Source organism: Mus pahari, chromosome 7, assembly GCF_900095145.1.
Source record: "Mus pahari chromosome 7, PAHARI_EIJ_v1.1, whole genome shotgun sequence".
Taxonomy (NCBI): Eukaryota; Metazoa; Chordata; class Mammalia; order Rodentia; family Muridae; genus Mus; species Mus pahari.
Window position 1 is genome coordinate 70,970,512 of NC_034596.1, and position 16,767 is coordinate 70,987,278.

Sequence of the window (16,767 nt, forward strand, 5' to 3'; positions counted from 1 at the left end):
ACTAGAGAAAAGAAAAGGCCACATGAAGAGAAAGGAGTTCAGGGCAGGCATGGGACACTGTCCCCTGCTCCTTCCTTTCCTAGCTGAGAGGAGACAAGAGAAGGTGCAGAATGAGGGGAGGCACTTAAGTGAGCACTGGGAGAGTCTGATTGGCTAAAAGCACTTCCTCTGGGCCAGTGAGATGGCTCAGTGGGCAGACTCCTGCCACCCAAACTGAAGACTCAGTGAGCTCAGGAAGTATAGCAGCAGCCAGGCTGGCCTCTGCAATCCACACATACACACAAAGAAATGCAACCTTTAAAACACACACTTTTGCTTCACCCAAAGTTGCTTCTCTATAAGCTACAGGATGCAGCAGCTAGCCAAAACCAATTTAAATTTACACTCCACTGTACAGGGAACGGAGAGACAATGACTAGCTCATCTTGACAAATAATTCACTTAGTTTTGATTAGGAAACAGTAGAAGGGCTAGAGAAATTGCTCAGTGGTTAAGAGCACTAGCTGCTTTTCCATAGGACCTGGGTTTGAATCTCAGTACCCACATGACAACTCATTACTGTCTGTAACTATAGTACTGGAGATCCAACACTCTCTTTAGCTTCCAATGACATCCAGCATGCATGTGGTACACACACATACATACATACATACATACACACATACATATAGGCAAAACAAAATTCATTCACATAAAAGGTAAAATGAGTGATTTTAAAACTTAGAAAGTCAAACAGAAATCTAGCAGTACAGTCACAGAATTCTTATGTTACAGTAGAATTGAGTGGGTTTGATCTATAGCAGGAACTTCATGAACTCATGCATAATATTTTAAACTTGGTAAAAACTCCATAGCTGGGAAGTTCTAGGCCCTAGGAGGAACCTACTGCTGCCCTTTGCTACATGGTCATGTTGCTAAATCGCCTTCTAAATAAGTAATACTGAGTTCCAAGCCAAGCAGAGCTACACAGTGAAACTCAGAACAACAAGCCCTAACAACGACAAAGGCCTCTGTATGAAATGATTTAGCAGCCTCCAGGACATGAGGGCATAACCCTGTAACCCTGACACTCGGGAGGGAGACGGATCAGGAAGAACAGGAGATTGAGGACATCCTTGGTTATACAACAGATGTGATATCCATGAGACATTATCTCGATGAAACTCATTGCCTGTGAAATTTATATCTGACATCTACTAAAAAAATAAATAGACGAAAAGTCACATTAGGCTTGGATTCTTTAAACAATTTTACTTATTTTGTGTGTGTGTGTGTATGTATGTATGTGTGTGTGAGTGTTTTGCTTACACGTATGTACAAATGTACCACACGTGTGCAGTATCCTCAGAGACCAGAAGGGGCACTGGATTCCTTTGAACTGGAGTCATATACAGATATTAGTCACCCTGTGGGTTCTGGAAACCAAATCCAGGTCTTCCGGAAAAGCAGAGGGTATTTTAACAGCTGAGCCATTTTCCCAGCCTCACATCAGGCTTTTTAAAGAAACCCTGAGTTAATTCTACACACTGACAGAGGAGACAAGAAGGAAGAAGCAGTGTGACATAAAACCCATGTCTCAAGGCAAAAATGGTCACTAGAGTAACTGTCCTTTATTTTTCTCTTGTGTTCTACCTTTTTTTTTTTTTTTTGGAGACAGGGTCTTGTGTAGCTTAGGCTGGTCACAAACTCGATATGGACAACTTAAGTTTCTGATCCTCCTGCCTCTACGGCCCCAGAGCTGAGATCACCGGCCTGCATCACCACACCTGACTTTGCATGGTGCTTGAGCAAAGCCAGTCAAGCACTCTATCAACTGAGCTACACTCCAAGTCTCATTATTTTTCTCTTTCAAAAAAAATTTTTGAAAAACAAATCAACTAAGTATGGTCACACCTACAACCCCCGCGCCCTTAGGAGGTGGAGACCGGAGATCCAGAAAGGAGTTCTACAGAATCCGTGGCTACCTAGGAAGATTGAGGGCGATCTGGTCTACACAGGGTGTTGTATAAGTAAATTATATATAGCTGTGGAATCTATATGGAGCACAAAACAGTAAAGAGCCCCACTTCCTTCTGCGCCCTTCATCCAGCACAGTTGTAGTACTCACAAAGTTATTAGAAATGGAGAAATCAGTTGCACATATTTTATTTGAGAATGGACAGAATGATGAAAGTCCTCAAATTCCTTCTTCCAACCCTCCACACAGCATCACAGTTTCTGGGCTTGCCGCCAGCTCCAGAGCCAAACCAGGATTCCCTAATCCAGTTCCAGCAATCCCACTCTGTCCAGCAGTACCTGGCTCAGGTCTGTATGGGCATCCTTGCCTGATGACAAGCGGCCCATCTACAGAGCACCACCTCCAACATGAAGCAAAGCCAGATGAGGAAAGCAACTTTATAAATGCTCAACATTTCCTGACTATTGAGGCCAGCTACCTGGTAATTTTAAACACAGACAGAAGCAACTTTAACATTAATTCTGATGTTGATGATGGTTCAGGGGCACTGAGACAAATTCTGATTTCATAGCCTAGATTGGCTGGGACCTGTGATGTAGCTGAGGCTGGCCTCACACTTGGGTTCTGCTGCCACCACTGACCTAGTATTAATAATGTTTACAGGTAATCCAAGTCTTAGGTGTGTCACTGATGTAAGTCAGCTTTCAAAAGAGAACATCAGGAGCAGAATTTTTAAAGCCAAACTTAATCACTACTGGGTGGAGGAAGTCTGATCTTCCTTTATTCACTCAGTTCCTACTCTTCCCTTTCACTGTTTAAAAGGGAGAGAGGGAAGAATCTTAGAAGGCTCTTTATAATAATGCTTCCCTGGTGATAAACAACAACAACAACAACAACAACAAGAAAACCAAGCCACTAAAATGATAATTCCATCTGTTATTAAGCTTCTGAATATTTCAACAATGTATTTGTATTTTATGAGATATGATACCAACAATATGGTTCAAAATTCAAGAGTCCATATCTATTGTTTTAGAATATTTATATATTCAAGCCTCTTTCCTTTCCCCAGGAGGTAGTAAATATCACTAGTTTCTTATGAGTATTTTCAGAAGCTGTCAACTTGGAATTTAATGTAAATATTACCGGGAAGTATTTTTAGCTCAATAAAAACCTGCCAGTGTGTTACAATAAAAAAGCAATAGCTTTACAAAACAACTCTTTCAATTTCAAACTCTGCTCTGGCACAAGAAGCAAATAGTACAGAAGAATCTCCTTTCCCTAAACACTTGCAAGCATTACGGAGGCAACGCCAAAATAAAATCTCAAGAATTCTCCCTGAAGAAGTCAGCTGAGGGGTGGGTAGGGAGAACCAGAAAACTCAGGCATAAACATTTACACACCCTCCCAGTGTGGAGCAGAGCAGGGAGCTGCAAAGGCTACTGTTTCTTCAAGGCCCTCAGGAAAGTGTGAAAAAGGAGAAGTGGTCCATAAGCAAGGACGTGGGACTTAGCAGAGTGGGACATGGTTCAGGGACATTTACTAGGATCTCAGCAGAGACACTGGGGTCCCAGTTGTTCTTAGAACCAGTTGAGACGTTGCCAGTGGAAGACATGGATGCATGGCACATCTGGGTCAGAGGATGTCGGGCAGGTAAGACTTCTCCACCTTCTCTTTGCCTACCTGCTGGTTGGTCATAGAGGATTTAAGGATGAATGCCAGAGCCCACAGAAAGCATGAGCCTAACCAAACTGTTGTTTGTTCATCAACTTTGCACATGTATTTCCCATGTGGTAAAGAGAACCCACAAAAGCCCGCCCCTAAACTATGGTCTCTCTAACTTTTAAAACATTTAAACCCAGGGCTGAAGAAATGCTGAGCAGGGGATGACGAGCTTGTCATCCTCATGTTGGGGAAGCAAAACAGGAAGATCCCTGGGGCTCAAGGGCCAACCAGACAGTCCAGCTCAACTGGCGGCTCTGGGACAGTGAGGAGCCCTGTCTCAAGGTTGGAGGTTGGTGCTTCTCAGGATGACGCCTGAGGCTATCTGCTCTAGCCTCCATATGTGCAAATACACACACACACACACACACCCTCATAAACATGCCTGCACATTCATATTTTTAAAAAGAAACTCAAGCTTTCAAAAACTATATAACCTTGGCTAAAGATATAGCTCAGTTGGTATAATGTCTGCCTACCGTGAATGAAGATCTTAAATCCTAACACCATGAATACCTGATGTGCTGGCTCACAGATATGATTCCCCAGCACTCAGGAGCCAGAGGTAGGAGGATCCAAAACTTAGATATCCTTAGATAGATACTGAGTTCTAGGCTAGCATGGGCAACAAGAGAGCCTGTCTCAAGATGAAACAAACAAACAAACAAACAAAAAATGTAAAACCCCGCTGTGCTGAATAGCTGGAGTGCATACCTGTAAATGCCAACACTCTAGAAGCTGAGGCAAGGTTACCACAAGTTCCAGATCAGCTCGGTTACACTGCGAGACCCTGCCTTAAAAAACAAGTGGAAGCAAAGCCTAACTAGAGTCCATCCTGTTATATTCATCCATCCCTCTGTCCCTCTCTCTGATTTACTGAATCCAATTTAATATAGTATTTCTTAGAAAAAGTGTATAACATACTATCCCACCTTTAGGGAAAACAAGTATTTATGGTAGGCTGATCTCAAACTTGCTAATTAGCAAGGATGGCTAAGGATGGAACTTCTGACCCTCCTGCCTCTAAGTCTCTAAGAGATGAGAAATACAAGTGTGGGCTACTACAAGCTGATCATGCACCACTACCAGCCCACAGTGAGGTTAATTCTATTTCTGCTAATTCAGCCTATCTGTATGCACGCAAGAACATAAGTACTTCAGCATACTCAGGAGACACACTGCATTGCTTGTGTGTGTGTGTGTGTGTGTGTGTGTGTGTGTTTTGGGGGGGCATCTGGCAGGCATATGTGAGTGCAGGTACACAAGCATGTGTGTGTTGTGTGAAGCTGACTTCTGGAGCCTTCCTCAATCACTCTCTACCCTGCATGAGGCAAGGTCTCTCAACTGAACTCAGAGTTACCGTTATAGCTAGTCTAGGAAGGAGCTAATTACAAGAGGAGAATCGGACTGGAGAGATGGCTTAGCAGTTAAGAACACTGACTGTTCTTCCAGAGGTCCTGAGTTCAATTCCCAGCAACCACATGGTGGTTCACAACCATCTGTAATGAGATCTGACGCCCTCTTCTGGTCTATCCCAAGGTAGCAACAATGTACTCACATACATAAAAAAAAAATTTTTTTTTTTTTTAAAAGAAGGGGAATCACAGGGACCACACCACACCAAGCTGGCTTTTATGTGAATTCTGGGGACCTGAACTCTTGAGGACCCTCACACTTGTGTCAAAAGTGCTTTATTCATCGAGCCATCAGGTCAGCCCTGAATTCTTTTTCTTTGTTTTTGTTTTGTTTTTGAGACAGGTTTTGCCTCAAGCTCACTATGTGGTCAAGAATAATGTTAAATTTTGACCTTCCTGTTACCTCTGGATTACAGGGCTTCAGGGACACACTACCAAGTCTGCCTTAAATATAACAATCCCAAGTATGATGCTGTCTATTCAACCAATGAGGAAAGCAACGCCAATATGTGGCAGAGCTGTTTGCCTCTGAGTTCATGTTCTTTAACCTCTATACAACACTGCTGCTGTTACCATTTTACTATTTTATTATCGACTATAGTCGATTACTATGTTGCCTCTAAATAAGCATACCCTTTTTTTAAAAAAAAAAAGAAAGGGGGGGGAATACTAGCACAACATTAGAAACAGCAGATTCTAATGCATCAAGGTCAGTGGAATCTCATGGGAAAAAAAATCAGTGAAAAATATTGTATGGTAGCTCTATAGCAGATATCAAAGAAATTTAATATATAGTGCCCAGACCCCTGCTTATCTGAAAACCACAAGTCCAGCTTAGAAACCTGGGTAAGGGCACTTTAGAATTACTAGGAAGGCTGTAAGGGAACTACCTGCCACGCACATGCATTAATAGTGAGTCTTGTAAAAGCATACATTAGCTTAACTTTAGAACACTGCCCGGAAAATATGCCAACAATGTAGAGAAATCTGTGCTTTAAATGAACAAGGAACTGGCATTAAAATAATTACCAAGGAACTGTTTGGTTTAAAGTGGGAAGAAGTACTGAATATTTAGTGGAAAGTATGCTAAATTGACATCTGCTACAATTCTAATATAGTTTTAAATTTCACATCCATTAATGACTGAGACTTAGATTAATCTAGCTTAGCAAAACTGAATATGCTATACTTATTCACGTAAATGTTCAAGATACTGGGGCCAGAGAAATGGCTCAGTGGTTAAGAGCACAGACTCTCAATTCCCAGCCCCCATGCTAAGCAGCTTCCAGCTGCCTGGAACTCCAGGGAATAGATGCCTCTGGCAGCCATGAGCATCAGTATTTGAGAGCATAAGCACATGCGCGCACGCGTGCGCACACACACACACACACACACTTTGGCACACAGTTAAAAAATGGAAATAAAACATTAAAATGTTATTGTTAAAAATAAAGAAAAATGCTCAAGATACTGGTTACAACATATCCATGTATTAAGTATGCTATAGAAAAAACACATTTTTCCCACCTAGGGGTAGGGTAGACAATGTCTTTTTATGCCCCTGTGGCTGCCCTGGAACTCTGTATGTAGACCATCCTGGCCTCAAATTCAGAAGTCAGCCTCCCTCTGACACCCCAGTGCTGGGACTTAAATGCCACCATAAAACATAAATGCCCCGCAAAAAACACTTTTAAGGTGCAGGGATTTGAGGTGTAGAGGAGAAGGAACTGGGACAAGGATACTCTCGCACAGGATTTGAGATTGTCTGTTGGGGCACAGATGCAACATTTACTCCATCTTTAAAAGAAGCACGAGCAGCCACGGCAGCCACAGCGGCACACACCTTTAGTCCCAGGACTAATCTAACCTAATTTAATCTAGAGGCAGAGACAGGCAGATCTCTGAACTCCAGGTCAGCATGATCTACAGAATGAGCTCCAGGACAGCCAGGCCTACCCAAGAGAAACCCTGTTTTAAAAACAAAAACAAACAAACAAACAAACAAACAAAAAAAAAGAAAGAAAAGAAAAAGAAAAAAGAAACAGACTCATGGGGCAGAAGAGATGGCTCAGAACTTAAGACTACTTGTCGCTCTTTTAGAGGACCTAGGTTTAGTTCCCCAAAGCCACAGATAATGGCTCAAAGCTGTCTATAACTCCTTTGAAGGGACCCAATCCTTCCTCACCTCTCCAAACTTCAAGCATTCACATGGCACACATAAACACAAGCAGGCAAAACACTCAATACAATAATCTCATTTCTTTTACATTTCCCAAAAACATTTTCCAAGGTACCTGAGTTCCCAAATAATTCTTTCCATACAAAAGTCACCCTTTAAACTAAGTCTACAAATGCCAGCTTCCCTCAGCGAATACAATTAAGCGCCTTTCTTTACCAGAACAACCAGATGCCTTATTTTGTAAGTTAGAAGCACTACACACTATTTCTTCTAATTCTGAAAAGATGCTTTTGAAAATTAAGCAAATGCCACCTGTAAAACTGCAAAGGGCTGGGGGGGCAGGAATGAGGAAAAAAAAAAAAAGACAGGAAAACTAAGAACTATTCCCTCTTACAAGTCTGGATACACAAACGTATGGCCGGTCTCAGCTGGATGTTAATGTTATTTTAAATGCCAGCTACACGATACATGTAAAATATAACATGCTATAGTTAGAAACTAATAAGCTGCAATAACACCAAATCTATTCAACTTCTAAAGAATTACTCTATTGGGCTGGAGAGATGGCTTAGGGGTTACGAGCACAGACTGTTCTTCCAGAGGTCCTAAGTTCAATTCCCAGCAACCACATGGTGGCTCACAACCATCTGCTGCCCTCTTCTGGTGAGTCTGAAGACAGCTGCAGTGAAGTCATACAGATTAAATAAATAAACATAGATTAAATAAATAAACCTTAAAAAAATTACTCGGTTGAAGAACTCAAAAACAAAGGTGGTGGCATACACCTATATATAGACTGAGACTGAGGCAACAAGGTGCCTTGAATGGAGGTGTTCAGGGCCAGCCTCAGCAACATAGGGAAAGGGCGGGAACATGTTGGAACCCACACACCCCTGGCCTTGTGGACAGGGAAGCAACACAGACAACTAATTCTAAGAGTAAAACTACTCAGTGCTGGTTTTTAACAGCCGTCGATGGAGTGGCAGCTTCCATAAACAAGTGCCATCCTTTTGTGACTTCTCACTACAGAGCCAGAAACATCATGTCAGTGCATCTCTCACATTCGGAGGACGATCCCGTCTTCCCTCTTTCCAAAGAGCTGAGACAGAAGTATAATGCTTGAGCTACACCCAGCTTTCATTAGAGACTGCTTAAGTGAAAAGAAAAAAACAAAACCAAAAAACCAAAACCCTCAATGTTGTGTATTGTAAAAATTAGAAGAAGAGAGGCAGGAAATTGTCTAGACCAACTGGTGAGTTGAACGGCTTTCCTCTAAGACGGCCTTTGAGAGCCGAATGAAAGGAAGGGGGCGCTAGACTCCGTGCAGCACGGGTCTCCTCCAGGTCTGGAGGCACGGACGGACCTGACACTGCCAGACTCAGCTATTGCCTGGGCTACCCAGTATGTTCAAGGCCATCCTGAACCTCTTATACATATCCTGTAAAAAAAAAAAAAAAAAAAAGCCAGGCAAACCTAGGGATGAACCTCGGTAGTACGGCACTTTCTGGACACCAGATCCAATCACCAGTGGGGAGAAACGGGGATAGGGAAACAGTCTTAGGTGGAGATGGGGGTGGGGGCTGTACGGCTGAAGCTGAGACAGAGCTGGGCGTGGTCTACACACTGCAATCAGGCACTTGGGGAGTACAGGCAGGAGGACCTCAAGCTGGAGTCTAGTCTGCATAGACAAATTTGTGGCCAGTCTCAGCTGTATGTGTAATTAGATCTAGTCTTAAGAAAAAAAGTTAAAAATAATTCAGGAAAGGAAGGTGAGGCAGATTTAAAAAAAAAAAAAGCACAGTGTAAGGAGAGGTAAACAGGTAGCCTGATGTAGGTAAGAACTTTGTGGGCCAGAGCTGGAGCTTTAAAACTGGACAGAGTACCAATGAGGATGGCAAAGAAGAGACACATAAGGCATGAGCATTTTAAGACTAAAATTTCAAGAAGTTGGGGATAGAGGGAAGGTGCTAGGGGTCCAATCAGAGGCTTGTAGTGCATCCGGTTTCTCCACAGCAACCTGAGCACACACCTGTGTGTGTGTGTGTGCGCGCGCGAGCGTGTGCGCGTGCGTGCGTGTGCGTGTGTGTAAAATCATACCCCCCCACACACAAAGGAATCCTGAAGAATGATTCCCTGCTCCATGAGTAGAGAGCAAGGCCTGTATCATCACAGGAGAAAGAGCACACAGAGGCCCACTTGCCTAAGGCAGCCAGGGCCTGATGGAACTCAGAATAGGACATGGACAATGAGAAAACTCTCTAACATCTCAGGCCTGACATTATGTGCAAGATGGAAATAGCCCACAGCTCCAAGAATCTGGTCTATAGCAGACTAAGGTAACTATAGCAACAGCAAAGCCCAAACCTGATTAGACTTCACAGTCTGACGGAGTACTTACAAGTGTTCATCCCCAAGGGTAGATACTCCATTATTTTACACAGTGACCAGAACTCACTTTTAAAGAGAAACTGAGTCTTATGTGACAGCTCAGGCCTCTAATCCTTGAACTTTGGAGCAGAGGCAGGAGGATTAGGAGTTCAAGGCCAGCTGTCTTAGTTGCTTTTTTAATTATTGTAATAAGACATCACGTCCAGTACAACTCATAGAAGAAAGAGTTTATTACGGGCCTTACAGGTGGAGGGTGAGCTCACTATCATTGTGGGAGCAAGAAGGAAGGCATGGCGCTACGGCAGAGGCTGAGAGTTTGACCCACAAGTACTAGTTAGAAAGAGAGCTAACTGGAGACTGCACCTCCTGAGGTCCCACCCCTAGTGACACACCTCCTCCAACAAGGCCATACTCCTAATACTTCCAAAACAGTTCCACCAACTGTGAACCAAGCATCAAAATATATGAGCCGGGGGTTGGTGAGATGGCTCAGTAGGTAAGAGCATCCGACTGCTCTTCCAAAGGTCCAGAGTTCAAATCCCAGCAACCACATGGTGGCTCACAACCATCCGTAACAAGATTTGACGCCCTCTTCTGGAGTGTCTGAAGACAGCTACAGTGTACTTACATATAATAAATAAATAAATATTTAAAAAATATATATATGAGCCAATGGGAGCCATTCTCATTTAAACCACAGCTGAGCAAGCTTGGTTATATATCAAGTCAGAGTTATATGAGATCCTGTATTTAAAAAAAAAAAAAAAAAGCCGGGCGTGGTGGCACACGCCTTTAATACCAGCACTTGGGAGGCAGAGGCAAGCGGATTTCTGAGTTCAAGGCCAGCCTGGTCTACAAAGTGAGTTCCAGGACAGCCAGAGATACACAGAGAAACCCTGTCTTGAAAAACAGGCAGACAGACAAACAAACAAACAAAAAAGGACAAAAAAAGACAAAGAGAAAAAAGAGAGTTGGAGATATGGTCCCAGGGGTAGACCACATGCCCTGGTTTTGATCCATACTACAGCATAAAGCAGAGCTTTGTGAAGGATGCCTGTGATCCTAGCACTCAGGATCAGATAGGCGGATCCGAATTCCAGCCAGCCGGCTAAGCAGACAGAATGTGGTGGTTTGTATATGCTTGGCCCAGGTAGTGAGTGGCACTATTAGGAAGTTGAAGTAGGAATGTTCTTGTTGGAGGAAGTGTGTCACTGTTGGGTGGGCTTTGAGACCCTCCTCCTACCTGTCTGGAAACCAGTCTTCCTGTATGCCTTTGGATCGAGGTGCTGGACTTTTAGCTCTTCCAGTCCCACATCTGCCTGGACATTGCCAACCTTCCACCTTGATGATAATGAACTGGACCTCTGAACTTGTAAGCCAGATCCATTTAAATGTTGTCCTTATGAGTTGCCTTGGTCACGGTGTCTGTTCCCAGCAATGGAAACCCTAACTAAGACACAGGCTAAATTCAGATCTCCACCTCTCCCTCCATCCTCACCTCCAGTTCTATAGGAACCACCTGCTGAGGACTTCCTTACAGCCCCCATTCCCAGGGGACTAAGTAGATCCTAGTGGAACACCCTGTTTTCCTCCCTCATGTGGACCCCTTAACACTCTCTCCTAGCCCATCCACATTCCCAAATGTAAGCTGCCAATAATTGGGGTTTTATTGCTGCAAATAGACAATATGATCAGAACAACTCTTATAAAGGAAAACATTTCACTGGAGCTGGCTTACAGGTTCAGAGGTTTAGTCCATTCTTGTCATGGTGGGAAGCATGGCAGCACTCAGGCAGACAGTGTTGGAGAGGTAGCTGAGAGCTCTATATCTAGATCGGTAGACACAGGGAAAGAAAGTGACACTGTGCCTCGCTTGAACTTCTAAAACCTCAAAGCCCACGCCCTGTGACTTACTTCCTCCAACAAGGCCACACCTCCAATAATGCACTATCTATGAGTCGGGGGGGGGGGGCATTTTAATTCAAACCACAACACTCAGAAACACATTTTACCTGGAAGCTCCAATGGCCACACATCAGGATCTCAGAAGAATTCCCTACCAGGAAACACAGAGCCACCACACTCTCCTAAGAACAAGAGAAGGCAACAGAAACCAAGAAACCAAAAAAACAAAAACAAACCAAAACAAAACCCAAAGACAGGACCAGCTATCAGCACCTAGAACTGCAATCTTCCTAAACCCAGATGCCAGTATGAAAACACAGTAACAGACAAGACAATATGCCTCCACTAGAGTGCAGCAACCACACAATTCTCCTTTCTTCCACCCTCTCCACTCCTGTTCTTCTACCCTTTCAATTCCATAACATTAGATGAGAGAAAAAAAGATCGAGATGAAAGGAAAGAGCTCCCAGAATAAAGTCAGGTCAGAATGAGGATGACATTATTGTTAGACACTTCTTTATCACACAATAATCAAAGCACTAAATGTACAAAACACCACCAACAAAAAGAATATTAAAAGTTGCAAGGGAAAAAGACCCAGTATCATATAAAGGCAGACCTAGCAGAATAATATCTGACTTCTCAATGGAGACTTTAAAAGCCAGAAGGGATGGGAAAGATGTTCTACAAACTCTAAGGGACCATATATGCCAGCCCAGACTACAATACTCAACAAAACTTCAATCACAATAGACAGAGCAAATAAGACTCATCCATTGCTGGAAGGGGTGAAAACCTGTAGAGCCACTATAGCAATTCCTCGGGAAGATGGAAACTGATGTACCTCAAGATTCAGCTCCATCATTCTTGGGGTTCTCCCCAACGCATGCTTCATCCTAGCAGAGACACTTGCTCAACCATGTTTACATAATGGTTAGAAATTGGAACCTAGATGTTCCTCAACAGAAGAATGGATAAAGAAAATGCTGCATATTTACATGAGAGCATTACTCGGCCTTTAAAAAGAATGAATTCAGCCGGGCGTGGTGGTGCACGCCTTTAATCCCAGCACTCGGGAGGCAGAGGCAGGTGGATTTCTGAGTTTGAGGCCAGCCTGGTCTACAAAGTGAGTTCCAGGACAGCCAAGGCTACACAGAGAAACCCTGTTTCGAAAAACCAAAAAAAAAAAAAGAATGAATTCATGAAATTCAATGCACAGAACTAGAAAAATCATCCTGAGTGAGGTATTCTAGACCCAGAGAGACAAATATGGTGTGTATTTTTTTATATGTGAATATAAGCTATTAAATCAATGATAACCAAGCTACAATCCAGAGAACCACAGAAGCTAGGTATAAAGTAAGGGACTAGGGGAGACCAATATATCTAATTAGGAAAGGTAAATAGAATGGTTAGTTATGGATGGATGGGAGGCTGGGAAAAGAGGATCAAGTTGTGGGGGGAGAGAATACAAGAAGAGCCAGTTAAAATTACAGGCCATTTAAAGGGCATTATGGAAATCTAATACAACGGAAACCGCCTAAAATCTATACATATATGATGGTGATTTGAATGAAATCATCAAATAATAGGGAAGATAGATCCCAAACTGGATATCTTTTGTCATCAAATAAAACTTCTAGTCCTGGGACTGGGTTACATCTAATTGAGTTGTTGGCCAACATAGTCCCATGGGAATTCTCAAACAAGACTGTAGATTGTCTTGGCACAAACTGACTGCAAGGCTCCACTGCTGGAGATAACACCTACACAACGTACTGAACATGGACAAGTTGAGCTGATGCTTACATAGTAAATACTCCTATGTTCTAGCATCTGTGGTACTCTGTTCTAGCATGGTACTCTGCATGTTACCTAAAGAGAAATGTAAGTAACAAGCCAGCTACAGAAGTGTGGGTTGACAGTGATGTCCTGCCTGCGGGATAGGCTAGTGGGAATAGTCAAACAATACCTGATGTATTAGAAGTCAGGGTTCTCTAGAGTCACAGAATTTATGAAATACACATATATATTCCATATGATAATGTATAGGCAGCTGTCCAGCTAATCCAACAAGGGCCAGCTGTGAATGGAAAGCCCAGCACAGCTCTTCAGATACTGACAAACTGACAGCTAGTGAGGCCTTCTCTTGCATTTCTGGGTAGGATCACTAGTCAACTCCAAGCTAGGAGAATATTCTAAAGGAGAATGTAAATCAAAGCAGGGGATGGCGGGGCTGGAGAGATGGCTCAGTGGTTAAGAGCACTTGCTGCTTTTCCACAGGACCTGAGTTTGGCTCCTAGTACATCCATACATATCACACGGCTCACAAGTGTCTGTAACTTCAGCTCCAGGAATTGGAAGCCTCTGGCCTCCCTGGGCACCTACACTCCTAAACACAGTCTCACATACAATTAAAAATAATAAAAATATATATTTAAAAAAATAACATTTAAAATAAATATTTAGTCTCTTCTAATATTTGTGCAATAAAGTATTAAACATTTGTACTATAAGATTAGAATCTAGTAAGTTCCAAACTCACTCCATTCTCTTCTGAACATGGTAAAAAGATCTTAAAAGAGAAACAAGAGGTGTAATTCTTGAACTGTCCTGTAAATGCCAGATATTAAGAGAAAAAATTTTTTTACTTTATAGATCTGAAGAGAAGGATAAAAATGACGGCAAACAATGCCCGGTGCCTGCTCCCTCACTGACACTACGCCGGCCTATCCTGCTTCAGCACTTAGCCCTGCCTATCCTGCTTCAGCACTTAGCCCTGCCTATCCTGATTCAGCACTTAGCCCTCCCTGCCAGTGCTGCTGGCTGCTACTGCCATCTAGCAGCAGATCCAACAATAAGAGAACGCAGGGCTTACTCAGGATCTGTGGCCTGGCCTCCAGACAACACAGCCAGAGTAACAACAGGCGTTTCTGATGCGGACTCTGCCGGCCAAAATTGAGCTGAATTTTTCTCAGGAGTTTCTCTCTCCACGGGCAATATAAACTATTTCCACGTGAGCCTTTAGACTCTTTTACCTCAATTCTAATCTCTTTTTAAAATTCTAACTCCATTACTCTAGAGCAGTGGTCCTCAACCTGTGGGCTGTGATCCCTCTGTGGTCATACATAAGATATTCTGCATATCATTTATTATATTAATGTAGCAAAATTACAGTTATGGAGTAGCAATGAATATAGTTCTATGGTTGAGGTCACCAAAACATGAGGGGCTGTATTAAAGAGTTGCAGCCAGCCGGGCGTGGTGGCGCATGCCTTTAATCCCAGCACAGAGGCAGAGGCAGGCGGATTTCTGAGTTCGAGGCCAGCCTGGTCTACAAAGTGAGTTCCAGGACAGCCAGGGCTATACAGAGAAACCCTATCTCCAACCCCCCCCCCCAAAAAAAAAAGAGTTGCAGCCTTGGGATGGTTAGGAACCATTGCATTAGTCTGCTTAAATCCCTACACACATTTGTAGGTGCCACCAAATTTTCAAATATACCCAAAATGAGTTTTCCTATGGTTTGTCTCTATTAACTTCAAATCCTATGCATCCAGGCTCAAAATCCAATCAACCTTTGATGAAGGAGAAGACAAGAATAAACTAGTTCATGTTAACATTTACCTAGTACCATCCTTGTTCTATCACCTTTTATCTGCAGCAACCTTACTCTAACACACAGGAAGGACAGGAAATACTTCAGCTAGACCAGTAGCTCTCAAGACGTCTAATGCTGCTGTGAGTCCCCAACCTAGAGCTCACTCTGTAGACCAGGCCTGCCTTTAACTCACAGATACCCTCCTGCGTCTGCCTCCCAAATGTTAAGATTAGAGGCACGTGTCATCACATCTGGCTAACAAAATGTTTAATAATGATAAATATCATGGTATTTTTTTGTTGTTTCAAGTATTAAATAAAAGTTTAAACTTACAAATGACTATACTTTATATCTCTCAACATTATAGGCAAAATGTGTCACTCAATAAAGTATTTCTCCAACAAGAATTACAAAAAAGATTGCTATTCTTTCCCAAGAATTCCACCTCCTTTTAAGTCACCTATATCCTACCCTTGCTTCAAGATTCACTTCAAAAATCTACTGGCTACATAAAATTCCTATTAATCTAGCACAAAGGGAATTTTAACTTCCTCTAAATACCAATATATTATGATATTCAAGCAGTAATAATTGTATGCCAAGTAAATACAAATGTTATTTGTATTTTACACATATTAAATTGCTTCTGCCTACTAAAGACTATAAAAAAATTAGAAACATATTTCTCAATCCTCTTTTGTTTGTTTACAAGGCAGCATCTCACTATGCAGCTCTGGCTGGTTGCTGGTCTGTTACTCACTATGTGTCTGTTGGCAAGCCTTGAACTCACAGCAATCTACCTGCCTCCGCCTCCACCTCCTAAGCACAGGGATTACAGGTGTGTGTCACTACATCTGACTTCTAATCTTTTCGTATCAATCATTCTATCGATCTGCAGCTAAGAAACTCTACTTTCTCAGTAGAGGAAAACAAAGAGACAAAGAATTACATATATGTAAAACAAAGACAGATTTAACAGGAAGGCCACAAAACCACCCTAAAGTCTCAGAAAAACAATTTAACTCCCCTCCCACCATTGTTTTTTTTTTTTTTTTTTTAAAGAAAGTAGGTTTCTGCACACACACACACACACACACACAAATTATAAAGTAACAATATTGATAAAGCATCCATAATCATACCTTTGAGATGTCAGTTCATGCCAGCCTTCATTCTCTTACAATTCCATGCCTTAGTTAGGGTTACTATTGTGATGAAAACCATGACCAAGGCAACTTACGAAGGGCAAGGTTCTTTTGGCTCACACTTCCATATCACTGTTCATCAACAAGGGAAGTGAGGACAGGAACTCAAAGAGGGCTGGAGCCTGGCTAATAAAGCTGAGGCAGAGGCCATGGGGGGTGCTGCTTTCTAGCTTGTTCCTCCTGGCTTGTTCAGCCTGCTTTCTGACACAACCCTCCCAGGGGGAGCCCCACAAAGGACTGGACCCTCCCAATCAATCACTAACCTAGAAAATGCCCTCTAGGGCTGGTGAGATGGCTCAGTGGGTAAGAGCACTGACTGCTCTTCCAAAGGTCCTGAGTTCAAATCCCAGCAACCACATGGTGGCTCACAACCATCCATAATGAGATCTGACGCCCTC

At 42.7% G+C, this 16,767-nt stretch overlaps 1 protein-coding gene across 1 annotated transcript in view; it reads right to left on the reverse strand.

Annotated features, from left to right (window-relative positions):
- The window catches only part of Wdr89 (WD repeat domain 89), a 28,898-nt gene extending 12,526 nt beyond the window's left edge, over positions 1-16,372 (reverse strand). Inside the window, exon 1 of the mRNA XM_021202654.2 lies at positions 16,307-16,372. The gene's annotated coding sequence lies outside the window, so the exon portion shown is untranslated. The remainder of the gene's footprint in view (positions 1-16,306) is intronic.
- Between the last annotated feature and the right edge of the window lie 395 nt (positions 16,373-16,767).